This window comes from Natator depressus, chromosome 2 (genome assembly GCF_965152275.1).
Source record: "Natator depressus isolate rNatDep1 chromosome 2, rNatDep2.hap1, whole genome shotgun sequence".
Lineage (NCBI taxonomy): Eukaryota > Metazoa > Chordata > Testudines > Cheloniidae > Natator > Natator depressus.
Genome location: NC_134235.1, coordinates 60,937,303 through 60,964,562, shown reverse-complemented (window position 1 = coordinate 60,964,562; position 27,260 = coordinate 60,937,303). Strand labels below are relative to the sequence as shown.

At 41.5% G+C, this 27,260-nt stretch overlaps 1 long non-coding RNA gene across 3 annotated transcripts in view; it reads right to left on the bottom strand.

The window, feature by feature from the left end:
• The window catches only part of LOC141981391 (uncharacterized), a 140,668-nt gene that overhangs the window by 44,975 nt on the left and 68,433 nt on the right, over positions 1-27,260 (bottom strand). For all 3 annotated transcript variants that reach the window (XR_012637757.1, XR_012637756.1, XR_012637758.1), the window contains 2 exons: positions 6,350-6,516; positions 5,294-5,423 (listed from right to left, as the gene is read on the bottom strand). This is a non-coding gene — a long non-coding RNA (uncharacterized LOC141981391). The remainder of the gene's footprint in view (positions 1-5,293; positions 5,424-6,349; positions 6,517-27,260) is intronic.

Genomic DNA, 27,260 nt, shown 5'->3' with positions numbered 1-27,260 from the left:
AATGATAATAATGACAATGACAATACTTTTCACTTATATAGAACCTGTCAGCCATAGACTCCAAAGAGCTTTATAAAAGATGGGTAATCATAATTATCCCTAAACTCACTCTTCTCCCCTACACTCCTGTCTCCACCCCTCCATTCAGGAAACAGATTCAGAAGGGTTAAGGGCCAGATTCAGACATCCTTACTTAAGTCGAAAAGTACCTTATTCCATGAAGAGTCCCAATGAATTTAGTGGAACCACATCGGAAGTAAGCTGCTACCCAGCATGTGTAAGGGTATCAGAACCTGTCTCTAAGTGATTTGTTCAAGGCCACAGAGTGAGTTAGTGACAGAGCTAGAAACAGAATCCAGATCTGCTGACTCCCAGTCCCAGCCACTTAATGCTTCATGCACAAATGCTTGGTTTTTGTTTGCAAATTTGGGGCTTTGTGCACAGAAATAAAGATGCTTCTATATATTACTGAGTCCAGCTAAAAATTAGGCCTAGTTTAATCCCCACAAGCCAAGAGGTGATAGAAAAAGTGTTCCCTGTACCATCCTGCTGGCAGAGAACATTTTCAACACCACACTGCTGAAGCAGGAAGTTTAATGGAATCTTCTATGCCATAGATAGAGAAATTTCTGACAGTCAACATGAATACATTTCTTGTTTAAGAGGAAGGGAAATGGGGGGGGGGGGAAGATTTTTTCTAAATGTGGAAAATGGGTAATTTTTTTTCTAGTTGTAACTTCAAAACCACCTCATAAAACTAGTTGATAGGGTGGACCAGAAATTTCTCCCCTAACACAGACAATCCGTACTATTGATCAGTAACATTATCTCTTTCTTGTGTTACAGTGGGACGGATGAAAGGGGGGCTTATGATAGAACAATCTGGCTAAAACATATGACTATTTCCACTTAACAAACATTTGCTTGAATTGGGAGACACACATAGGTGGGCAGCCATGGCCCCAGTCTCTCACTACTAGTGATTGAAAATAATAAAGGGGTTAGAAAGAGGTGAAAAAAGCAAAAAGGTAAGAAAAGCCATTTCCTTTGGGGAAGGGATGAGAGAGAAGGAAATCCATCACATTTTGGAGGCATAAGCCCTACCCCTACTGAGAGACTCGGATATGAGAAAACATGCATCATGATGAACAGCTCTGGGATTCATTTTTTGACGGGAACAGTGCTTGATCACAGACAATGGCATTCATGTTTAATGATAATTTCACCAAATGGGCCGTTTTCACTATTTTGTTCTTTTCTATTTCACTTCAGGGAAATCCTGTAGATAAGAAAACAAGAGTGCAAAATAGACTGATACAGGATTGCACTGATGCTATCTTTCTGCTTAGTGAATAAATGTTTAACAAACTGTAATATTCATTTAAAATATTAAACCAATTTTACTTTGCTGGGGGCTATTTTATCTAAATCTTATGTCTAAGTTTCCTCTGTCACTGTTTCTATTATAAGCTTTAATGTGAAATGTGCTTGCCATGTTTGGGGATTAGGTCATTTGTTTTGAAAATGGGCTGACTGCCACAATTAATATGGGCTGCTTTTTCTGAAGCTGTTAAATCCCCTGTTAGAATTCTGGTCTACTTTCTTTGGCCCATGTCCTCCTTAGCTTAATCTAAGTACTGGCTGAAAAAATTAACATTTATTCAGGGCCATATTCTGCCCCCTTTCTTCACACTGAGTAGTGCCTTATTCCCTAATTAACCCCACTAAATGAATGCGGCTACTTGCAGTTTAAAGCCTTGATCCTGCAATTTGTTCTTCACCAGCACAGAAAAAAATGCAGTATCTGGGTCTCAGGTTCTGCCGCGTATGAGTTCAGTGTGGCAGAATCTAGCACTCTGTGAAGGAAATTCTTTACCTTGCTAAGTTTGACTCCACCAACTTTTTGGGTTCTTCACCAACTCAACTTTTATTCTGGGCACAAAATTTGTAGAATTCACTCATATAAACACTGCATTTTGATGAAATGCACTCTGGCATAATAACTGAGTCTCATTTTACTGATAATAATGGAGCACAAACTAAAAAGGAGTCAGGAGATAACTGTTGCTAGCTGATTGTCATAGGTCCCCGGATAGGCTGAGAGCTGATCATAGACACCTTTTTTACCAGTCCCATAACGGGAAAAGGCAGCACTCAATGAAATTGAAAAGGCTTGCATAATATTGTTTCTTTACAAGCCATATCATCAACTGCAGTTCATTGCTGGAGGAAGTTCCTGAGGTAAATCATGAAGCAGGAACCTTAAGGGGCTTGAGCAATCTTGTGAACATTAACAGCTGAAGTTAGGCAAGCAAAAGCAGCAATACAAGTCAGGAATCAAACCCATGGTTCAATATTTAAGATGATTATATGGAAGAGTGTATATGCTAGGATGCCAAGAAGCAATGCTTCCCTATGTTCCTATAGCAGACAACAGTTAATAGGTATATGTGACAATCAGGTTCCAGACACTCCAAGGGGAAAGCAGCAGGTTTAAAAACCCCAAATATAAGTAGTTAAATCAACTAATTGTATACAATGTTATTGTACTATAAAAATATATCAAGGAAGGTCTTTTATGAAAGCTTGTAACGTTTTGAACTTGATGGTTATTATGAGATATGTATACAGATCATGGTGTACAGACAGAACTGTGCTCATAAACTTCAGCTCCTCCTCACAGCAGGGCCGTGAGTGATCAGACGGGAGCGGTACCTCCCAAACCAGGTGTTTACACAAAAGCGGACTCAAGTAACAGTCCATTGTGCAAATCAGGAAAAGACAATGATGTTTGGGCCTTTAGTGGTAGTGGAAAACCTCTCACACAGTCCAGCTATCAAGACAAGAGGAGATTTTTCTCTTCTTTGAATAACCATGAGTCAGCATGCCAGAAGACAAGGGGAAAGGAAAAAGTCTTTTATAAAAGGAGGCATGAAACTGAGTTTGGGGATCCAGAAACTGAGGGACAGTCTCTAGGCGGGAAGCTGTCTGTGAATGCTGAATGCCCCCTATAGCTAAGGGATATGCTATGAAATTATTTAAATGCAATACATAGTTTGTACTAGAAAAGGGATTTCAATTAATATGGAACTGTAAAGTGTGATGTTGCATTTATTTTCTGTGTAACTTGTCTATGTTTGCTTTGCCTTACTATTTCATCTTTGAATCTGGGGGCTTTCTATTAAATAAACATTTTGTTTACTTCTACCTCAAGCAGGTCTCTAGTGTGCAAGCTGCATGGAGTGCATGTGCCAAAGTAAGGTGGTATCCGGGGGGGGCTGGTTTCACACTTTTGGCAGTGACAAAGCAGAGAGGAACGGTCCGAGTGTCTGGTATTTAAGAACTCGGGAAGGATGGATTTGGGAAGACTCGGGACTGGAAGGCTCTTACTGTTACCCTGCAAAGAGTAACTAGATTGCTGAGAGCCATAATGAGCCCTTATGCTTGTGAGCTGGCTGCTGGTGTCAGTGATCTGAACCATAGCTGCACAGGCACAAAGTTACAAGACAGGCAGTCACAAAACCCCTTACTGATCTGGGCGGTCCCCAGAACATTACAGTGTATTAGCAGTAATTGAATAAATTGGAGGAAACATGTCACTTCAAAAATTCCTATCAGTAAAGTCCACTATTATTGAACAATCTCTCTAAAGGAAAAAAGAAAAGGAGTACTTGTGGCACCTTAGAGATTTATTTGAGCCAATTTATTTGAGCATAAGCTTTCGTGAGCTACAGCTCACTTCATCAGATGCATACTGTGGAAAGTGTAGAAGATCTTTTTATATACACACAAAGCATGAAAAAATACCTCCTCCCACCCCACTCTCCTGCTGGTAATAGCTTATCTAAAGTGACCACTCTCCTTACAATGTGTATGATAATCAAGGTGGGCCATTTCCAGCACAAATCCAGGGTTTAACAAGAACGTCTGGGGGGGGGGGTAGGAAAAAACAAGGGGAAATAGGTTACCTTGCATAATGACTTAGCCACTCCCAGTCTCTATTCAAGCCTAAGTTAATTGTATCCAATTTGCAAATGAATTCCAATTCAACAGTTTCTCGCTGGAGTCTGGGTTTGAAGTTTTTTTGTTGTAATATAACAACTTTCATGTCTGTAATCGCGTGACCAGAGAGATTGAAGTGTTCTCCGACTGGTCACCTACTACAGGACAGGCCTAACAAAGAAAATAACAGAACGCCACTAGTCGTCACCTTCAGCCCCCAACTAAAACCCCTCCAACGCATTATTAAGGATCTACAACCTATCCTGAAGGATGACCCAACACTCTCACAAATCTTGGGAGACAGGCCAGTCCTTGCCTACAGACAGCCCCCCAACCTGAAGCAAATACTCACCAGCAACCACATACCACACAACAGAACCACTAACCCAGGAACCTATCCTTGCAACAAAGCCCATTGCCAACTGTGCCCACATATCTATTCAGGGGACACCATCACAGGGCCTAATCACATCAGCCACACTATCAGAGGCTCGTTCACCTGCACCTCCACCAATGTGATATATGCCATCATATGCCAGCAATGCCCCTCTGCCATGTACATTGGTCAAACTGGACAGTCTCTACGTAAAAGAATAAATGGACACAAATCAGATGTCAAGAATTATAACATTCATAAACCAGTCGGAGAACACTTCAATCTCTCTGGTCACGCGATTACAGACATGAAAGTTGCGATATTACAACAAAAAAACTTCAAATCCAGACTCCAGCGAGAAACTGTTGAATTGGAATTCATTTGCAAATTGGATACAATTAACTTAGGCTTGAATAGAGACTGGGAGTGGCTAAGTCATTATGCAAGGTAACCTATTTCCCCTTGTTTTTTCCTACCCCCCCCCCCCAGACGTTCTTGTTAAACCCTGGATTTGTGCTGGAAATGGCCCACCTTGATTATCATACACATTGTAAGGAGAGTGGTCACTTTAGATAAGCTATTACCAGCAGGAGAGTGGGGTGGAAGGAGGTATTTTTTCATGCTTTGTGTGTATATAAAAAGATCTTCTACACTTTCCACAGTATGCATCTGATGAAGTGAGCTGTAGCTCACGAAAGCTTATGCTCAAATAAATTGGTTAGTCTCTAAGGTGCCACAAGTACTCCTTTTCTTTTTGCGAATACAGACTAACACGGCTGTTACTCTGAAACCCTTAATTATAAGGGTTGCATTCAATTTAAAATCTTTGTGCACCAGGGGATATATTTTCATTTGAACTAAAATCCAGCCTCCATGTTTGAGTATGTAAATTACACTCACAAAAACTGCACTTACATTTTTGCAGGCAGAAGTCAGAGTACTTTCTCTTCTGTTGTCACACGTCAGGTAGTCACAAGAGGTGCAACTTCTCTGATTCATGTGCTCAATTGAATCGTCGGGGCAAATTCTGAGATACAAATTGCACCTGAAAAATGAAACTCACCCATCTGAATTTATCTCCTTTTTGCATCCAATCCATCCAGATTACACACAGGAACGGGGGCATAGAATCTGAAGGGACCTCCTGGGTCATCAAGTCCAGTCCCCTGGTATCACAGACAACCTCGTCATATAATCCCATTCCTAAATATATCAAGCTCCATCTTAAAACTAGTTAAGCCTTTTTCTCCTTCTTAATTTTGCCAGACAAATGGTAATACCTACGTCACAGCTAGAAGGACAGTGGGAAATCTAATTTGTGAACATTTTAGCAAAAATTCTATATCTCCCTGATTTGTCAATATCAGCACCTTTTTTGTTCCCTTCATGAACATTCATGAGAAAGCGATTTTCTCCACACAGATTGTGAAGGGTTGGATCCTTCCATACAGGATGCCACCTGATATACTGGGGTTTCACTTAGCCAGCCTGCTCCACTAGCCTGGGCTCCCTCTCCCTGTTTTGCTGAATCAGGCTCGCCGGTCTCTGGTAGGGACACACACAAGTAGGGACACACCAGCTGTAGAATCACACAGAGTCTGCGAGCAGCTCTCTATGGGAAGATTCAGCTAGGAAATTGCACAACCACTTTGGAGAGTAAATCCAAAATAATATTGTCTTGTGCTGTATAGAAAGATCTGCACAGCGCAAGCTCATAAAAATTCACCCTTTCCCTCAATAGGGAGAGGTATGCACAGCTTTTTGCCCCTCCTCCCCCCGCCCCTGATATGAATTGCACAAACTGGGTTTTGGAATAAACTAAAAAACAAGTTTTTTAACTATAAAAGGTAAGGTTTAAGTGATTATAAGGGATAGCAAACAGAACAAAGCAGATTAATAAGCAAATAAAACAAAACAAGCATACGAAGCTTAAGATCTTAAAGAAACTGGTTACAAGTTGTCATTTCTCACCCTAAACGTTGATTTTGGGCAGGTTGCAGAAAATCTTGAAGGTTGGCTACCCTGCTGAAGCTTAAATCTTCAGGTATCTTATTCACAGACCAGATCCCTTTTCAGTACTCCTCCCCGCTTCCCTTTGTCCTTGTTCCTTGAATCCTTAGGTGTTTTCAGCAGTCATTCTGGGTGGGAATTCAGTGAAGAGTGAACCTAGATCAACTTACTCCCCAGCCTTAAATAAGATTTGTATAAGGCAGGAATCTTTTGTTTCCCAACCTTGATCTCCCCCTCCTTTTAGTGGAAAATTACTAGAAGTCCAAGATGGTGTTTAGTACCAGGTGACATGAACACATGAGCTAATAGTGCCACAATAAAGTCCCAGGACGCCTCTCAGGAGGGAGAGAAATTAGTATGTTGAAAGTCTTATTGTTTCTTCCTAATGGCCCATCAAGGCTGATGGCCTGTTGTCTGGTGGGTGTTTCCCAAGTACACACACAGCTGTAATTGTTACCTAGTTAATATTCCTGACTTTAGATAAAGAAATAATACATGCATACAAATTGGATAATCAGAATCAGTAAATTATAACCTTTCCAATGATACCTTACAAGACCCATTTTGTATAATATATATCTCAGTTATGCCATATTCATCTCATAAGCTTATTTCCATAAAGAATATGGAGTGTAAAGTCACACAAATGTTTTAGGAATTGCAGTTTTTCTTGCTCTAGAAGTATATGCCCCATCTTTATAAAATTGTGCTGATCTAGTCATAGAACAGAAGCAATATCTAACTTAAGTGACCAATCACACACAGGCAGGACTGAGAACAGAGGAGTTTCATGGCATGTTTTTTTCAAGCTTTGTTTCATTTTCTTGGTCTGAATTGGAAGGGCACAAACACTCTAGGACAGTGGTTCTCAAACTTAATCGCGCCCCCTTTCTTTGTGTCTGTTGTTGTTTGCACCCCTCTCCCACAAGTACATGTACTGCCACCCATCTCTGAAGGCAGAGGGGAGAGCAGCAGCTGCAGGCTGGGTGCCTAGTTCTGAAGGCAGCGCCGTGCCAGCACAGCACAGAAGTAAGGGTGGCAATGTGAAAAGTGATATTCGTCCATATCACTTTTCACAGCAGTCTCAGCGCCCCATTGCCATCCTTACTTCTGTGCTGCTGCCATCGCCCCGGGGCTGACAGCTGGAGTCCCACTGCCTCTAATTGGAGGATTGGGGGCAGGGGAGAGTCCAAGCCTGGGCTGCTTCCTGGTGAGGGATGGGCGGGGGGACAGAGCCCGAGCCGCAGGGCTCCATTTTCCCCTTTATCCCCACCTTACGGGTGTGCACGGCCCTTTTGCACAAACTCCAGCCACACAGGGCTGACAGCCAGAGCTCTTAAAAAAAAAAAAAGCAGCACACCGCTCACTTCCCTTGACACATTCCCAGGGCTACCTTGGGAGGCCCGCCCCATAGTTTGAGAACCACTGCTCTAGCAGGAGATGTGAACTTCCATTCCTTCAAGCAGTGACAGTACCTGGGCCATGTCTGTCTTGTTCTGCATTAGTTGTTTTAGTCTCAAACAGAACTGCCTATTAATTTATCTTGAAAGCGGTACCAATCACAGAATATTGGCTGAAGTGCCAGTACAGCTTATCAGTATCCTAGTATCCTGGACGATTAGAGGACCAATAAGACCATCGCTGTAGAATGCATCCCAATAGACATGTATGATAAGCTATCAGAGAGAGTGGATAGAATCCCAGACATCAGCATCTTTAAGGTCTCGAATTGCCTTTTCTAGCTTGGTTTCATTTCCTTTACTGAGCCCTTGAGAACAAGAAACTGAACTTGTTATGGACATCATATGGACTGAGCAACTCCAGGGTGACATGCACATAAATGGATAAAAACTGCAAGATGGAGCTCATCAAACTACATGAGAAAGTGGCTAAAGCCTGGAGTTAAGGTTTTCAACACACTGGTTTCCATTATGTTCTGTGGCACAGCAGCTTTGTTTAAACTTCTTCAGGCATTCAGAATTGTCTTGATCAAAATGCTCTCGCTTCAGTTTTTCCACCTGAGACCATGTAAAAGGGGTGGGTAGACTGCACAGCAGAACATGTGGTAGGAGGGAATACACAGCCATGAAGACTGCAAAAAATAAATAAAAAATCCAACAAAGCCAGGCTGAGATTCCGACACAAAACAGCCAAGAAATGCAAGGGGAGATCACTGGTAGGAATCAAATTTGAAACAAAGATTGTTTGAATGTTCAGTGTTTAATAAAGTAACATGATAAAGGTAAGCAAAACTATGTTGAGTGCCAACTGTCATCGGATGTCAAATATATAAATTAGTACAGTGGAATACTTTTTCTTCCTTACTAAATGCCAGTAGTTCTTAAATTTTATTTCTGAATTTATCACTATATAACAGCGGTTCTCAACCCATGGCCCAAATAGCACACAGCTGCAGCCCAGCTGTGTGCTAAAGGCCACCTGGCCCATGCGGCAGGGTCCGAGTTCCAGGCTGCCCGGTGTGGGGGCAGGGGCCGGGGACTAGGCCACCTGGTGTGGCAGGGTCCAGGGCCCCAGATGCCCAGCCACCTGGCTGCCCGTGGCTCTGCTCCTGGTCCCACTCTGGAGGGGTCTCTGGGCGGGGGGGCTGGGTATAAAGGTCTGTGGAGGACTTGGGGGGGCATTGTGGTTCTCAACCTGCAGCCCAGTAACACATTGTGCAGCATATGCGGCCCACAATGATAAATAGGTTGAGGAACACTGCTATATAAGATACCAATAACTACCCAACAAGAGCTGGCAGGGATGGGACATTCAGGAGCTCCTCTTTCAGGAATTCACCATCATATGTTCCCCTGAATTTCTAGTAGAGCTGGTTGGAAAATTTAAACAAAACAACATTTCAATGAAAAGCAGAAATAAAAATCCATGAACCTTTTCATTTTTGATTTAGTCAGACAAGGAATTAGATGATGGATCTGAACAGTTCTACCACCTAAACTAAGCACCTACGTTTTCTAGAAAAAAGGAAACAGTGGGTGCTTACTTTTAAAAAGTTCAGAAGTGCCTTACGTTCACAATGTTATCCGAATACGTAAGTGACAGAATTTCGTTATTTAGTTAAAGGACTCCAAAAAATTTGAAAAAATGAGGGTATGTTTTTGGTAAAAGAATGTTTTTAAATGTTAAACTTTGCAAAACTTAGTAAATACTCTCCTTGAACAATTCTATAGAAAATTCAATTGTCACCTGACCATTTAGCATGCCACATTTGGAGACTAAATTCAAGCATTAAAATGTGAAACATAATAATTTTAGTTCTGCTTTGGGAGGAAATCGCAGTGTATCCTAACTACAAAGTCACTATTAATACCTCCATAATATACATATTAAAAATAGGTAAAGTAAAATAAAGAACATAATACCTCAATATCCAGCAGTAACTGTATCCACAGCCTTGTACCATTCTCTCATGTCTTTAGTACAGGGAGCCAAAGAATTTACTGCCCCCTCCTCTGTCCCCAACCGCTCTTCTGCCCTTCAGAATGTCAGGATTAAAATGCAAGTGATCATCATGTTCAAAATCTGTGGCCAGTGAATCTCTAGGAATTTTTGTAATAGGCCTGTGTGCTAATGACCCAAGCAGTGAGACTCCCAGGTTCATTTCCAGACTAAGGTCTCTTGTGCTGCAGTACAGAAGGCTACTACCAAAGCACCAGGACAGAATAGCACTTTTCCCCCCTAGTAGCATGCAGAGAAAAGACAACATAGTCGTATGGGTAATTAAAATGTTGGATGCCCCTATCTTCCTGCCTAGCTCTTTTAGTAGCAAGAATTCCAGTGCTCATAAATCAGGGATGGAGTCTGTGCATGTACAATCCATGTGGCTTTCTGCATATGTCTGCACATCATTTCACAGGAAACTATTTCACACTACACCAGCTTGATGAGTTGCTGTTGTTCACACCCTCTGAGAAATAAGTACATGTGAGAATAATACCTTTACAACTTTGAAATGTCCTTAGACAGACTTTTAATCTCCAGGCCATCAACCTGCTGTGAACTCTCCTCCTGACTGTTCACACTTACAGAGAATAGACTCAAGCAACACACCATAAAGCAATATGAAAGGACAGAAAAATTCTGAGAAACACAAAATTAGGTACAAATACAAATAAGTAAGGTTTTTAAAGCATAGGCATAGTTAGTCATATATGTAAACACACACTGGTATAAATTAAACAGCCAAATTAGACTACACTGTTGAAAATGCAAGCTGATGCTCATGAGTTCTAACAATAGTTTTCAGCTCCATTTTCTTGGTGTTTATGCCATGGTTGGCCCATAGAAACACCTGGTTTCCACTGAAGCAAAACGAGTGGAATGAAGTTTAACCTCTGAAGGCTATCTAATTGAATCTATTAATATTATTTATATAGTGCCATAGGTATGCATGATACTTCACATATAAACATCAGAGCCCTGAGGAGCTTTCAGCTTAAGGCCCGGAAATGGCAAATAGATGTGCTAGTACAGACCTTTACACCATCATGGAGTCAGATTCACATCAGTGAGACTCTGTCTGGGTGTAAGGATCCTCACTAGTACACCTATCCCCAGCAGCAGGGTCTAAGTTAGATTGACAATGAAAATGACAACAGGGCATGGCACGTAGAAGGAAATGGGACACAAGAGGAAACAAAGAGAGGGCATATTGCTGGGTGCGGAAGTGTTTCTAGGAGGAGCTGATCACGTAAGTTATGTATTGCATATCTTGATTGTTACATTTTGTTTGCCTCTGAGGAGTTGTGCTCACCACAACTGTACACAGTGGGTCCTTGTTCCGCTGACCAGAAGGAAAGGGGTTGTTGCCCCTTTCAGAGCTCCCTGTGCAACTGGTAGCAGAGCGGGAGGAAGGGGAAAGTTTACCGGATACAGCAGGGAAGAGGAGGAAGTGGCTGGAAGAGGTATGGGGGTCATGGCCCTTCCAACTGAATAGAAGAGTGGGCTGCAGCTCTGAAGAAGCCCTCTCTGACCTGGATTGGGCTGGCAGCACCCATCCTCCCACCCAGGAAATCTGAGAGACGAGCGGGTCCCTTCATAATCATCTGTGGGCTTTATGCTAATCACCCCTATTTCTTTGGTGACTGAGAAGGAATTTTTCATTCACTGCCAAATTAGCCAAGGCAGGGCCTGTTTTTTCACCTTCCCCACAACAGGTTTGGGACCATGTGGGGTGGGGCAGAAGATTAGGTTATAATGTCGCAACTTAATATATAAAACTTGTGGCAGATGTCCAGTGAACGTATTTGGTGTGGAAGGGGTCTGGTTATCAGCTAAAAGGATTGGCAGAGGATTGAAGGGAAAATATCCCCTAAGGGAGCTGAGGAATGGGCGTTGGGGCGCCTACATCTGTTAAAGCAGGGAGTCAACCCCCCTCCTTTTACAACCCCCTTAACCCTCAGAAGTGGGGTTCGTAGTGGGGTCTCAGCAGCAGGATGTCTGGGACCTGGTCAGGGATTACTTGGAAATGATTAAGAAAAGGATGGTGACGTGCACTGTACAATTTATTGCCAGGTGCTCAGAGCTATTTTAAGTGAATAAAGTTGTGGTCTAATTAAACCACATCCATTGCCTGTTGTATTTCTTCCAGCATGGCCAGACAACAGTTTATAATACATATTTCTTACTTTAGGAGAAGTTATCACTTGCATGAGTTCACAGAGAATGTGTTCTAAGTGTAAGGGGACTGTTGCCCCCTTGCTAACATTCAGTGGGGGTGTTTTAGTTGCTAGCTCCCAGTACTAAAAAGGGGGAAGGGTCAATGGGGAATCAGGACCCTGAGACTGACAGTCCCCAGGAACAATGGGGAGAGGCCAATGCTTCAGGTCAGCCTGAATGACAGGGCGAGCAGGCTAATCAGGGAGTCAGGAGGCCAGGGAGGTCCCATCCTCCGTGTGAGCTGGATTTGCCTGGGTCAGACAGAGTGGGGCCGAGCTAAGGAGAAAGCAGCGGCCCAAGCTAAGCTGGGGAGCAGAGCTGTGCCAGATCCAGAGGGACCAGAAAAGCAGCCCAGAGAGAGCAGTCCCTGTCCTGGGAGCAGAGCTGCAGCAACCAGAGGCAGAGGGGCCAGAAAAGCAGGCCACAAAGCAGGTCAGTGCTGGGAGCAGAGTCACAGAAGCAGCCTGCAGAGCAGACCTGTCCTGGGAGCAGAGCTGCAGCAACCAGAGCCAGAAGGGCCAAAGAAGCAGCCCAGGGAGCTGGAGGCAGAGCAGCAGAGACAGAGTGGTGGAGCTGGGGCTGGAGCAGTCCGGAGCTGGGTGCGGTGAGCAGCTGGGAAGACCGAGGGGGACCCTGGGCAGTGGGCCCAGCACAGGGAGACGCCTCAGCCAAGAGGCTCTGCAGGCCAGGCTTGGATCGTAACCCCGACAGGGCAGGGGCGACACTGGGGAGAAGGGTCCTACCACTTAGAGCCTGAGAGCGTGTGGCCACCACCAGAGCAAGTGTCCTACCCACAGCATCCCTGCAGCAAAGCCAGGGCCTGAGAAGGCGGCCTGGGACTTACAAGGAACAGACTGTGAACTGCCCTGACATTCCAGAGATACTGTTTGTGATGTTCCCTGCCACAGAGCGGGTTGAAGTGTTTCCTTTAACCTTTCCCATTTTTCCTTATTCTCTTTAAAATTAATTGTTGATTAAATAACTTGCACTTGCTTTAACTTTTATGTAATGGTCAGTGGGTCAGAGAAGTGCCCAGTGCAGAGAGAGTACCCTGGAGTGGGGACACCCTAGCCCCTGTCCTAGGTGACCACAGCAGGGTTGGGGGTCGAGCCGCCCAGGAATCCTGGGCCCAGCCTTGTTGGGGTTACGAGGACTCTGCCAGACAGGAGAGTGGAAGGGGAGTCCTCAAGGGCAGGGAGGCCACTGGATAAAGGAAGTAGGAGCGAGGACTCAGATCCTTTCGCTAGCGCACTTCACCGGGGTAGTGCAGAAGCCAGGAAAGTTCCCCACAATAGCAGGACTGTTTCCCCGCTTACATAATAAAGAATTTGAATGACAAGAAGATGGCTGGCTGGCACCTAGGAAGCGGAAGGCTACTCCAAACATAAGCGGTAGTTTAGAAGAAGGCACAAAGAGAAGAATGGGAGAAGATTACCAGTGGAGAAATTAAGTAACAGCAAGTGAGGAAAAAGATGTTAGCAACCAGATTTTGGATGCACTCCAGGAAAGTGAAAAGAAGCAGCAAGGAGGGTGGAGAGGAGGACATTACAGAAATTAAATCAAAATGACCCAGGCACAGACAGGAGTTTAGGAGTCGTGATGAAAAGGAAGGACAGATATTGGAGGTGTTTTAATGGAAGAACAGATAGAGCAGGTTTGGCAACAGCTTTAATGTAGGATGAAAAGAGAGAGGGGTCCAATATGATTCTCAGATTAGTTTAGGACCAAAATTTAGGTTTTGTAGAAACAGAGTTTTACAAAATCTAGGATCAACAAAAACACTGTGATTTTTTAAAATTTCAGTTTAAAACAGTTTGTGTGGATTCAATCCTAACGAGAAGCATCATAAAAATATATATAAATGCATCTAGAATATTCCTCTTCAGTGTTTGCAACATTGCTCTAGTGCCAACAAGTAAAATTGGTTAGAAACAGATTATAAAGAAAAGTGAAACTGGCTATATGTTTTCATTGACCAAGTAGTGTAAAGTGTACAAACGCACACACATACACAAAATCAAGTATTCAATAGCCCAGCCTGTGCTGAAGAAACCATCACTCAGTGCAGGTGACCTTGTCAGTTGCCACTCTGTCAAACCTTCCTTCCCCTAAGCAGCTAAGCAAAAGAAACTGACCAAAGGGGGGAAAAAAAAGGTCTCCAAACCATCGGAGTCCAGGTTCAGGCTAGAACATGGTACTACGCCTGGGGAATTCTGCACCCAAAAAATTAAAATTATGCACCAAAAAAATTAAAAGTTCTGCACACAATATTTTAAAATTCTGCATATTTTATTTGTCAAAGTAACACAATATAATCATGCCAGTTTCAATTATTTTGGTAATTTATTTCAAAATACCTGTCAGCAAGTATGTCTGTAACAATACAGACAACAAAAAAAAGATTCAGGAAATGTGTTTTTTTTTGACAAAGATTTCTTACTAGGCATGTTAATATAGAACTTTGAGTAATAATTAATTTAAACTACAATACAAAAACTAGTTTCCCTCATCTCGTAGAAGCAGTGCAAAGGCTTAGGGCACTCAGAGGAAATGGACCTGAGGGAAAGGGAAGTAATTGCTGGAAAGGAGCCTGGGAGTGAACAGGTTGTTGGGTGTCGGTAGAAGTCTGGAACAGGTTTTTTTTTGGGGGGGGGAAGGATTGTTTGGGAGTTGGAGAGCCTCCCCCAAGCAGACCCTGATTGACCCCTAGCATCTCCAATTCAGCCAGGCATATCTGTCCCATCCCTGTGTGTCCCTGCACCCCCACTTCCCATTCATCCAGGCATAGCTGCCCCATCCCCATGTGTCCTGCACCCGCACTCTCATTCAGCCCCGATTCAATGTTGTCACCCCACTAGCTCCTGTCCCCGCCACTATCCCTCAGCACTATCCCTGTGTTCCATCCCCCCATATCTCGTGTCTCCTCACCTGACCATGCAGGCAGAGTGCTGTGAGGAAGGCACCCTCTGCCCCCTCCCTCTCCACAGGTGGATGTTCCAGCCTGTTAGTCAGCTGTCCTCTCTTCTGGCACCACATCAGCCCCTGGTGGTCAAAGGGTGTAATTGCAGCGTGACCCCTCTCACGGCTTTCCTTTGCCTCCCTGTCAGAATCAATTATTCTGTTGGGGGGGAAATCTGTGGGGGACATTAATTCTGCACTTGTGCAGTGGCACAGAATTCTCCCAGGAGTAAGGTACAGAGACAGAACTTGTTGCTTTAGTGTATGACCTCTTTCTGTGCACAGAGTGGCAAAATACATCTATATTCATTCTATTTGACCTGTCTTTAGTATTCGATAACCACAATCTACAGTTCTCCCTCCAAGAAACAGCAGAGGTACATGGAAATGCCCTAAAATGGCTCAATACGTTTCTCTTAAAACATACTCAGAGGGCAAGACTCAAATATGAGACTCTTTGACAAATTCACTGAGTTCAATGAATTTACACCAAGAATTAATTTGGCCCATTGAGGCAAATTTCTGCCATTGAAATCAGTCGTTTATTTCAGAAAAATGTATTTTAACAGTAGAAAATTAACAATGATTCAGATCTGAGCTCCTTCTATGGACAAAACTATTGAAGTCAATGGGAGTTGAGTCTGAAGAAGGACTGAGTAAAATCTGAGGGCCCAGGTTTTCCTAACACCTGGGGAAAATCCATGGTGGGGAGAGGACATTCTCTGAGTTTCAACTCATGAACTTTATCATTCTTCTGTTAGGGATGTTCTTTGGTCTTGAGCTGTCTGCAAAAAAACTCATGGATTCCCTAACAGCCTTGGGCTTCATACAAGATAAGGGGCACTTCTGATTATTTTAAAAAGCCACTTCTAGTTATGCAACTGGATGTTTCATTTTAAAGTGAGTTTTTTTACGTATTAATTTAATATTTCAGCTGAAAGTTGTAAATTTGAGTGTTGGTGTAAGCCAGGCGGACACTACTTATTTTTTTCCCCATCTAGATGTAAAATCACCATATAGGCCACAATCTGAGCAAGCCTCTCTCCCAAAATATGTTGGCTGTTAGGGCTTTTTCTTGAATGACCTGTCTACATAGCATTTTGTCCAGAGGGACTATCCTTCCTTGTTAAGCTCCTCATAAGCCCCTCCTAGTCTTGCTGACAGGGTGAGTGAGCAGAATAACTCTGCACAGGACACAGAATCCTGGAGTCTGGCTTCCTGTCACTCTTTGTTTATAAAAGGGAAATAATATTTCAACTGGATTTTTCATTTTCGAGAAGGACACTGCTGGGTAATATAGTTGTGGTTCATTCTAAACCATTTAAAAAAAATTCAGTTCACAATTGCACGCAACAAAATGTCACCTCCCTCTAACAACTGATTAAGACAGGCAACGCTGAACTTCACATACAGTCTGTCTGACAATCTTGCCCCGTCAATACAGGCTACAGAATCATCATCCAAACAACCAGACAAGCTGTCTCTATTAACATCTGCTCCTGTTTCAGTACATGAATTATCCTCTTGGGTTATCCCATCTTCAGCTGCTTCTGCATGATGGCATCTCATAATTTACCTACTCCAACGTTTCATCCTTCTTTAACAACTGCTGTTTCTAGAAATAAGTTAATCAATAAAATAATATAAAAATAATAGCCAGAGCACCCTGAATTGCTCTTTCCAGGATGGACTGTGTGTAAGATGGGAGAACAGAGGGTTATGGGTTGACAGGGAATTCCTAAATTGACAATTTCTCTAAAATATAATGCTTAAAGCATTCAATACTATTTAACTGTGGACAGAGGAAGCTTATGTAAAGCCATAAGCTTGTCTTACTTATTACTGTTACCCTAGCCTGTCCTCCCTCCCCTCATCCTTTGTATTGTTTCTCACTTGTTTCATCTTGACTTTAGTTAAATAGCAAGCTTTTGGGGGCAAAAACCATGCCCGTATATGTCTGTTCTGGGCAATCCCAATGAGGGTCTTTGGGTTCTACTGCAATATGGTTAATAATTACACCCCATCTACATCTGCTGCATTACCAGCATTGTAACTCTCTGTTGGGCCTTCTCCATTAACACCTATCTGAGCACCGTCTTCAAGGGTTCTTGAATGCCAAGATGTTTTTCTGCACATATGGGTACCAGACTGCACATTTGTTGTGCCTCACTCCATCATCAGTGCTAGAGACGCTACAGAAAAACACTATCTTCATCATGCTCATCATCAGCTGAATAGCTGTACAGCTTTTCTGTTGTCTCATGATTCACAGAAGTTCGGATATTAGTGAAAAAAAACCTTAAAGACCTATATACTTTCAGATCACAATAAAACAGCATATGATGAACAAGAACACAGAGTTGGCAAAGAACTCCCTGATAGACACTAATGGAGCATCTGATATTTGCAGTCAGCTTAGCCAAATCAATTGAGAGAAACAGAAAGAGCCCATATAAAATTATACTGACAAACTTTGTTCCTGGACATTGCAGACCACCATTTTGTGGAAGCCGGGATGACAGTCCTATCTTAGAGAATTGCTCTGCTCAGAATGATGGAATACTGAATAAGAGTGTTCATGCATTTGTTGATGTTGATAAGAAGGGGTTGTAAAATCCTCTAAAATATGGTTCAAAAATGCACAAAATAAAAAAACCTATTCAAAATCAGATGACTGTTTGTCAAGAAATAACAACACACTAAACTAATCATTTCAAAGTTTACAAGCGGATTGCAGACAAAACAACAAGCAGAGGGGATAAAGAAATAAATTACCCTTTGCTTAAGGCACTTGCACAATGCCAGAAAGAACGTCTTTCAATCTATGAAGATATGTGTTTTTGTAAGAGGCATAACAGAGAAGAGAGTAACTGATCTGCATACCTTAACAGTGCTTCTCAGTGGACTGGTGAACTTAGACTTTGTTGTCACGAGAGTTATTGAAATGGATGGATGCTTTTCTTGAGCTCAGGAACTCATTCACATGAACACGCAGCTATTCTTAATGTCCATTGCATGAGTCAACGTCTAACCTTGGTGATCAACTAATCTAATGAGGTTCCCGCAATTTGTGATTATTGGAGGACAATTGCAAACACCGTCACTCATCAATAACTCTGCAAAAAGAGTGAGCTAGCAGGAATGTCATGTCAGAATGCTTCTAATCATATAGCAAATAAATTTCTCTTCACATTTACTGACACTCAGTGGGTTGATTGATAGATGTTGTCATTTTCCCACATATTGTAGATCGATAGAGTCTGGATACTCTGGAGGACATAAAAGGTTGGAATACATCTGGAGATGAAAATATTCTCCTTCATGCTTTACAGTGTTTATCTTCTCACTCAACATCCTTGAAGCAGCTTTGCAGGAGACGAAGAGTATCAGAACCACAACTGGCTGCTTTGTAGCCAACTACCATTCAGAGGCTAAAATAGGGAAAGAACAAGTTAAAAATTACTTAGACAAGTTAAATGTCTTCAAGTCCCCAGGGCCTGATGAAATACATCTTAGAATACTCAAGAAGCTGACTGAGGAGATATGTGAGACATTAGCATTATCTTTGAAAAGTCATGGAAGATGGGAGAGATTCCAGAGGACTGGAAGAGGGCAAATATAGTGCCAATCTATAAAAAGGTGAATAAGAATAACCCAGGGAATTACAGACTAGTCAGCTTAACTTCAATACCTGGAAAGACAATGGAACAAATAATTAAGCAATCAATTTGCAAACACCTAGAAAATAATAAGGTGATAAATAACAGTCAGCATGGATTTGTCAAGAACAAATCGTGTCAAACCAACCTAATAGCTTTCTTTGAAAGGGTAACAGGCCTTGTTAATGGGGGGAAGCAGTAGATGTGGTATATCTTGACTTTAGTAAGGCTTTTGAAACTACCTTGCAGACCTTCTTATAAACAAACTAGAGAAATACAACCTAGATGGAGCTACTAACAGGTGGGTGCATAACTGGTTGGAAAACCATTCCCAGAGAGTAGTTGTCAGTGGTTCACAGTCAAGCTGCAATGACATATCAAGTGGAGTCCCACAGGGATCAGTTCTGGGTCTGGTTCTGTTCAATATCTTCATCAATGATTTAGATAATGGCATACATAGTACACTTATAAAGTTTGTGGACAATACCACGCTGGGAGGGGTTGCAAGTGCTTTGGAGGATAGGATTAAAATTCAAAATGATCTGGACAAACTGGAGAAATGGTCTGAAGTAAATAGGATGAAATTCAATAAGGACAAATGCAAAGTACTCGACTTAGGAAGGAACAATCAGTTGCACACATACAAAATGGGAAATGATTGCCTAGGAAGGACAACTGCAGAAATAGATCTGGGGATCATAGAGGATCACAAGCTAAAGATGCGTCAAGAGTGTCACACTGTTGCAAAAGAAAGCAAACATCATTGTGGGATGTATTAGCAGGAGTGTTGTAAGCAAGACATAAGAAGGAATTTTTCCGCTCTATTCCATGCAATTAAGCCTCAACTGGAGTATTGTGTCCAGTTCTGGGTGCCACACTTCAGGAAATATGTGGACAAACTGGAGAAAGTTCAGAGAAGAGCAATAAAAATTATTCAAGATCTAGAAAACATAAGCTATAAGGAAAGACTAAAAAATGGGTTTGTTTAAAGACTGAGAGTAGACATGATAATAGTTTTCAAGAACATAAATATTTTTACGAGGAGTTAGAAGAATTGTTCTCCTTAACTTCTGAGGATAGGACAAGAAGCAATGGGCTTAAATTGCAGCAAGGAAGGTTTAGGTTGAACATTAAGAAAAACTTCTTACTTGTCAGGGAAGTTAGGCACTGGAATAAATTGCCTAGGGAGGTTGTGAAATCTCCATCATTAGAGATTTTTAAGAGCAGGTTGGACAATCACTTGTCAAGGATGGTCTAGATAATACTTAGTCCTACCATGACTGCAGGGGACTGGACTAGATGACCTCTCGGGGTCCCTTCCCTTCTATTATTCTGAAATGGTGAAATGGAACTTCCAAGATCTGAGGATGAATTTAACAAACTGATTACAAAAGCAAAAGGAATGGAGTGATGTTGGCCTAGAGTTTTCAGTGGTCAGTATTGTCACATGACAGCAGTACCACCGACATATTATAGACATTCACTATTTCTTTCCTTTGTGGATACTTTACTCATACAGCTACATTGCTGATTTGGAGCTTACAGTAAAGTTGCCTCCAGTGTTATTGTTGTGCTGCCTGTGTATTCCAGCAAATATAACTGCAACAAACTTGAACAATATGTTATATACATCAGGTCCCTACTGAGTAGCAGTAATAGAGGATTCAGAGTAGGAGCCGTGTTAGTCTGTAGCCACAAAAAAAACAGGAGTACTTGTGGCACCTTAGAGACTAACAAATTTATTAGAGCATAAGCTTTCATGGGCTACAGCCCACTTCATCAGATGCATAGAATGGAACATTTAGTAAGATATATATATATATATATATATATATATATACACATACATACAGATAAGTTGGAAGTTACCGTACAAACTGTGAGAGGCTAATTAGTTAAGATGAGCTATTATCAGCAGGAGAAAAAAACTTTTGTAGTGATAATCAAGATGGCCCATTTCGACTGTTGACAAGAAGGTGTGAGGATACTTAACATGGGGAAATAGATTCAATATGTGTAATGACCCAGCCACTCCCAGGCTCTATTCAAACCCAAGTTAATGGTATCTAGTTTGCATATTAATTCCAGCTCAGCAGTTTCTCATTGGAGTCTGTTTTTGAAGCTTTTCTCTTGCAAAATTGCCACCCTTAATCTTTTACTGAGTGGCCAGAGAGGTTGAAGTGTTCGCCTACCAGCTTTTGAATGTTATGATTCCTGACGTCAGATTTGTGTCCATTTATTCTTTTGCGTAGAGACTGTCTGGTTTGGCCAATGTACATGGCAGAGGGGCATTGCTGGCACATGATGGCATTTATCACATTGGTAGATGTGCAGGTGAACAAGCCCCTGATGACATGGCTAATGCGATTAGGTCCTATGATGGTGTCACTTGAATAAATATGTGGGCAGAGTTGGCATCGGGCTTTGTTGCAAGGATAGGTTCCTGGGTTAGTGTTTTTGTTATGTGGTGTGTGATTGCTGGTGAGTATTTGCTTCAGGTTGGGGAGCTGTCTGTAAGCGAGGACTGGTCTGTCTCCCAAGATCTGTGAGAGTGAGGGATCATTTTTCAGGATAGGTTCTAAATCTTTGATGATGCGTTGGAGAGGTTTTAGTTGGGGGCTGGAGGTGACGGCTAGTGGCGTTCTGTTATTTTCTTTGTTGGGCCTGTCCTGTAGTAGGTGACTTCTGGTACTCTTCTGACTCTGTCAATCTGTTTTTTCACTTCAGCCGGTGGGTATTGTAGTTTTAAGAATGCTTGATAGAGATCTTGTAGGTGTCTGTCTCTGTCTGAGGGGTTGGAGCAAATGTGGTTGTATCTTAGAGCTTGGCTGTAGACAATGGATCGTGTGGTGTGTCCTGGATGGAAGCTGGAGGCATGTAGGTAAGTATAGCAGTCAGTAGGTTTCTGGTATAGGGTGGTGTTTATGTGACCATCACTTATTAGCACAGTAGTGTCCAGGAAATGGACCGCTTGTGTGGATTGGCCTAGGCTGACGTTGATGGTGGGGTGGAAATTGTTGAAATCATGGTGGAATTCCTCAAGGGCTTCTTTTCCATGGGTTCAGATGATGATGTCATCAATGTAGCACAAGTAGAGTAGGGGTGTTAGGGGACGAGAGCTAAGGAAGCGTTGTTCTAACTCAGCTATAAAAATGTTGGCATACTGTGGGGCCATGCGGGTACCCATAGCAGTGCCGCAGACTTGTCCCCAAATGTGAAATAGTTGTGGGTGAGGACAAAGTCACAAAGGTCAGCCACCAGGTTTGCCATGACATTATCAGGGATACTGTTCCTGACGGCTTGTACTCCATCTTTATGTGGAATGTTGGTGTAGAGGGCTTCTACATCCATAGTGGCCAGGAGGGTGTTTTCTGGAAGATCACCGATGAATTATAGTTTCCTCAGGAAGTCAGTGGTGTCTCGAAGATAGCTAGGAGTGCTGGTAGCGTAGGGCCTGAGGAGGGAGTCTACATAGCCAGACAATCCTGCTGTCAGGGAGCCAATGCCTGAGATAATGGGGCATCCAGGATTTCCAGGTTTATGGGTCTTGGGTAGCAGATAGAATACCCCTGCTCGGGGCTCTACGGGTGTGTGTGTGTGCAGATTTTTTCTTGTGCTTTTTCAGGGAGTTTCTTGAGCAGATGGTGTAGTTTCTTTTGGTAATCCTCAGTGGGATCAGAGGATAATGGCCTGTAAGGGCTTCAGGATTTGGAACTCAATTTCCAGAGTAAAAGGATGGAATAATCAGTTTTCTGGAATATTCCATTGGCATACAGATTCTCAAGGAGACAAGAAATCAAATTAGTAGCGATGGGCCAAAGTTACAAAGTAGATCTGGACTAACTCCAAGTTCAGGGATGTTTGCTTTGTGGGTTTTCGTTTGAGCCCATCTGCACTATTAGTTATTACTTTTACTGCAGTAGCACTTACAGACCCCAGTAAAGATCAGGGCACTACTTTGCCATGCACTGGACAAACAACATGATGACTGCAAAATTCTTAGCAGAACAGCCACTAATATGAATGCAGACATCTTCCTTGTCAAAGGAAAACAGAAGAAAGATTTTTGAGATGCAGTCATACCCTTTGGCAGATGACATAAAGAGATGATTATGCTTTTTTGGTATTATCTATGATTACATTAAAATGTAACGGTTACAATGCAAAACATCATACTGAATTTCCTTCCAAATATGTTACTTAGGGCCCATTGCTTCATGTGGTATTTTGTGTTGTAGCTGATGGGATGGAGTCAACATTCTTGGGGCAAATCTCATAAAGCAGAGTCACCAGCAATATGATATTATACATATGCAAATTGTATTATTGTAAAAACATGACCATGTGCATGGCCTCGGTAACTAGGATTTTTGGAAGCAAAGTACCTAGTAAGCGTAACTGAGATCTTCCAAGCCCTTGGCAGCTAAAAGTCACAGTTCAGAACTTTTATTTGTGGATTGATTTATGCCTCAAAGTGTTCAAGGGACAGCTAGGAACTCAGAAAACCTTTTACCTTGCCATCAATATTGAAATCGCCTCCAAAGCTTCCGTACAAATTAGGAATAAAAATACTCAAGAGAAAAATACCAGCAAACATAAGGTGCTCAAAACTGTGACATTCAAACACATTTGAATAGCCAACTTGTTCATTGTTTACTCCTTAAAATATGGGTAGCATAGCCAAGGGAAATAGAATTAAAATTTTTATTAAAGCTAATGTTAAAAAAATGATATAATACATGGGTTGAGAAAAGAGTGTCTGTACATGCGGGTATAGTGCTTAAATTATCCACAAATACAAAGTTTGCTTTTAAAGTCATAAGATACATATAGTGTATAATCAGCAATAACCCAAATTTAGGTGAATGAATTTAAGAATACAGTTTAGATATCTATCTTCCATGCATTTGGGTACCTTACTCATGAAAAAAGTTATACAGAGAGTTGGTGGTGGAAAGCAAAATATATCAATGAGTGAAGATTGTCCCTCAGTAATTGAGAATTAGGTTGGTTGTCCATTTAGAAAATGCAATCCATGAGGAAAGTATTTGTTGTACTACAACAGGTTAAGGTACAAAGCATGATAAGTTAAGCATCTTGGCCACATGAATAACTGAATTTCAGCACTGTAATAAACGTTTTTAATGAAAATCTCTCAGATACTATGGTGGTGGGAGCTACCACAGAATCCTTAAGATAGATACTGTAGTAAAATCAGTCTAAGCAGAATTAAGTTAATGAGCCCTATCCCTCAGCAGATGTAAATCATCCCATTACAAGTGAAGGTAATATAGCTGTACCAACTTACCCTAGGCTATGGCTATACACCTTACTGTTTACTTACGTAAGCATTTTGCACTGGGTGTGCATAGATAGGAAGGCACCCACCTTCTTTTCCACTTGTGCCAGGCCCTTCTGCGAGCCACACACACGTACAGGTCCTTTCACTCAGGGGAGCACTGGGACTTCTCTCACACTACTCCCCAGGGCCCGCTGGGCCCAGAAAGGGTAGATGCAGTGGGGAGATGCAGTAGCAGGGGTGTACTCCCTGTGCAGTTTATGTAATGCCTATAGTCTGAGCACTGGTAGCGAAAGGTAACGTTATCATTCCTAATAATCTGTCAGTCGTTCATGCTGATTTCCACCTCGTCTCCCTTATTACAGAACTTGCTTCTATGGCATGGCAACATCAATTAATGGTCCCACAATACTGTCACAAGCCCCAACAATAAAATGCTCCCTTTATTCCACCCAGCCCCCATTTACAACACAGTTAATCAGCTGAGTGTTCCTGACATGCCTTTATTATTGCTTTTCCTCTACAAGAACATAATTCCATCCCACACCAAGCACCCCTTACAGTGTGGAATAAGAGCACACCCAGAGCTACACAGTGTTTCAGAATGACGGTGGAAGAATTGCTGTCAGGTGTTTGATTTCAGCAACCTGAATTTCAGAGAAAAAATGGAGGGGGTGGGGGGGACATTGTCCAATTAGTATTTCAGACTAGAGAGAGGCAGTTTTGTGAGGTTTACAAACAATGTTTAGTTCCAGCCCTGGGCCAAACATCATCATGCGGGGCTGATTCTCCTCTCACTTCCTCAGGTGAAACTCAGGATTAACTCCAAAGGCATCAATGGAATTACAGTATATTGGTACAGCTGGTGCAAATGAGATCAGAATCAAGCCCAAAAAATCTGTTTTTGTTAGTATTTGTTCTTTCACCTACTCAGATTTATATTAGATACATGCCATTCTGGTGACTGGGTAGCTTGGATCTATAGGAAGTGGTTATTTTCCCCTTGTTGCATATGCATAACTATTCATAAGAATCATGTGCAGGGACTAAAGGGTGGGATAGGTATAAACCCATAAAGGTACATGCAAACATTTTTTTTGTTGATACTCATAAACCTTTAATTCAGTTTAGGCTATTACCTGAAGTCCTGATTCACTTCACATTCACTCAGTATTAGGGAAAACCTATACTGAAATCTATGAGATTTTTGCCTGAGTAAGGACTTCAAGATTTGGGCTGTTATGAGGTTTAAATGCTTCTCCGTTTACCCTACAGTTGTAAACCCAGCGGTAATGCACTGAAGTGCCCCTGGTATTAGAATGTTCTTCTTATTACAATTTTGCAATGAGTGTACAAGAAGCATTGTATATCTTTTTATTACGTTGATGGAATCTAGATTCAGGCACATCTACACTAGGGCTGGAGCTTGTTCCTGAGTTAGAGAGCTGCATCTCAAGATGAGCAGGGTTTAACTACCTCTGAAGTGCTGTGGATTAAGTACTCCACTCATATGCTTTGCTAATAGGGTTGTTTCTTTAATTTGTCTGGTAAAATGGGTTCTAGTTCACACCCTTTGTGGCAATTTCTCATGAAGATACATCTCATCCCATTGAAATTACACTCTTTCAACTGAAATAAAATACGAACACGTTTAAGCATCATGAAACTTGTCGTATTTTGTGACAATATTTAAACTGCAAGATCCTTGTGACCGGGTCATATCTTGTCTATCTAAGGGATTTATATTTCACCAAAAGCAAGGGAGGCCCCTGTCAACCATCAACAAATACACAGAGATAGATACATAATATAGCTATTGAGTCAAAGTGGTTCTAAATATAATCTCACACTTAGATTGGTTTTATATCAGTATAATGCCATTGTCTTTGCTAGAGTTATTCTTGGTCTAACACTAGTGTAAATTAGAATTAGGCTTATAATCTATATTGAATTTACTATATAGAAATCATGTATCTATTTTATTTCCGCCTGTCATTTACTTTACAAAATATATTGCATGTGAATATAGGTTTGTCATTTCCCCTCCCCCAACTATTAATCTTTGTTTAGAAAACTTTCTACACAATATCTTCATAAAATAGAAACATATGTATCTGGTTTTCAGTTTTTATTTTGTTTAAAATTTCCTGGGAATTTATCATGTTTCTTACTAAAATTTAAAAAATGGGTAAAAATCAGTGCAAAAAATATATCAGGGTTAATATTGGGGGGGGGGGCAGGAGCACAGAAAAAAGCAACAAATAGAAAAAGTGAGACTACTGAAAGCACAAGCAGTTAATGCTGTGGCTTATTTCATGAACTGCCTATTAACAGTACATACACGTGTGTACATATGTATGTATCTTCCACTACATTGTCTTACGTCAGCAGTCATACATTTACACTTAGACTCATTTATTACAAACATAACCATATCTACCTAATGTAATGTATTGGATTTTCTTGACATAATCAGAATTTTCATGCACTTGAGTGGTCCAAAATTCAGATGAAAATAAGTAAAAATTTAAGTTTTTGTAAAGTCCAGGAACTTTTCAGTAAAAAAAAAATCAGTAAAAACTGAAAATGAAGGGCTTTATATTAGGGCTGTCAAGCGATAAAAAAAAATATTTAATCACGATTAATCACACGATTAAAAAAATTAATCACGATTAATCATGCTGTTAAACAATGATAGAATACCATATATTTAAATATTTTTGAATGTTTTCTACATTTTCAAATATATTGATTTCAATTACAACACAGAATACAAAGTGTACAGTGCTCACTTTATATTTGATTACAAATATTTGCACTGTAAAAAACAAAATAAATTGTATTTTTCAGTTCACTTAATACAAATACTGTAGTGCAATCTCTTTTTCATGAAAGTTGAACTTACAAATGTAGAATTATGTACAAAAAAACCTGAATTCAATAAAACAGTGTGAAACTTTAGAGCCTATAAGTCCAATCAGTCCTACTTCTTGTTCAGCCAAGCGCTCAGACAAACAAGTTTGTTTACATTTGCAGAAGATAATGCTGCCCACTTCTTGTTTACAAGGTCACCTGAAAGTGAGAACAGGTGATCACATGACACTTTTGTAGCCGACATCACAAAATATTTACATGCCAAATGCGCTAAAGATTCATATGTCCCTTCATGCTTCAACCACCATTCTAGGGGACATGCATCCATGCTGATGACGAGTTCTGCTCGATAACAATCCAAAGTAGTGTGGACCGACGCATGTTCATTTTCATCATCTGAGTC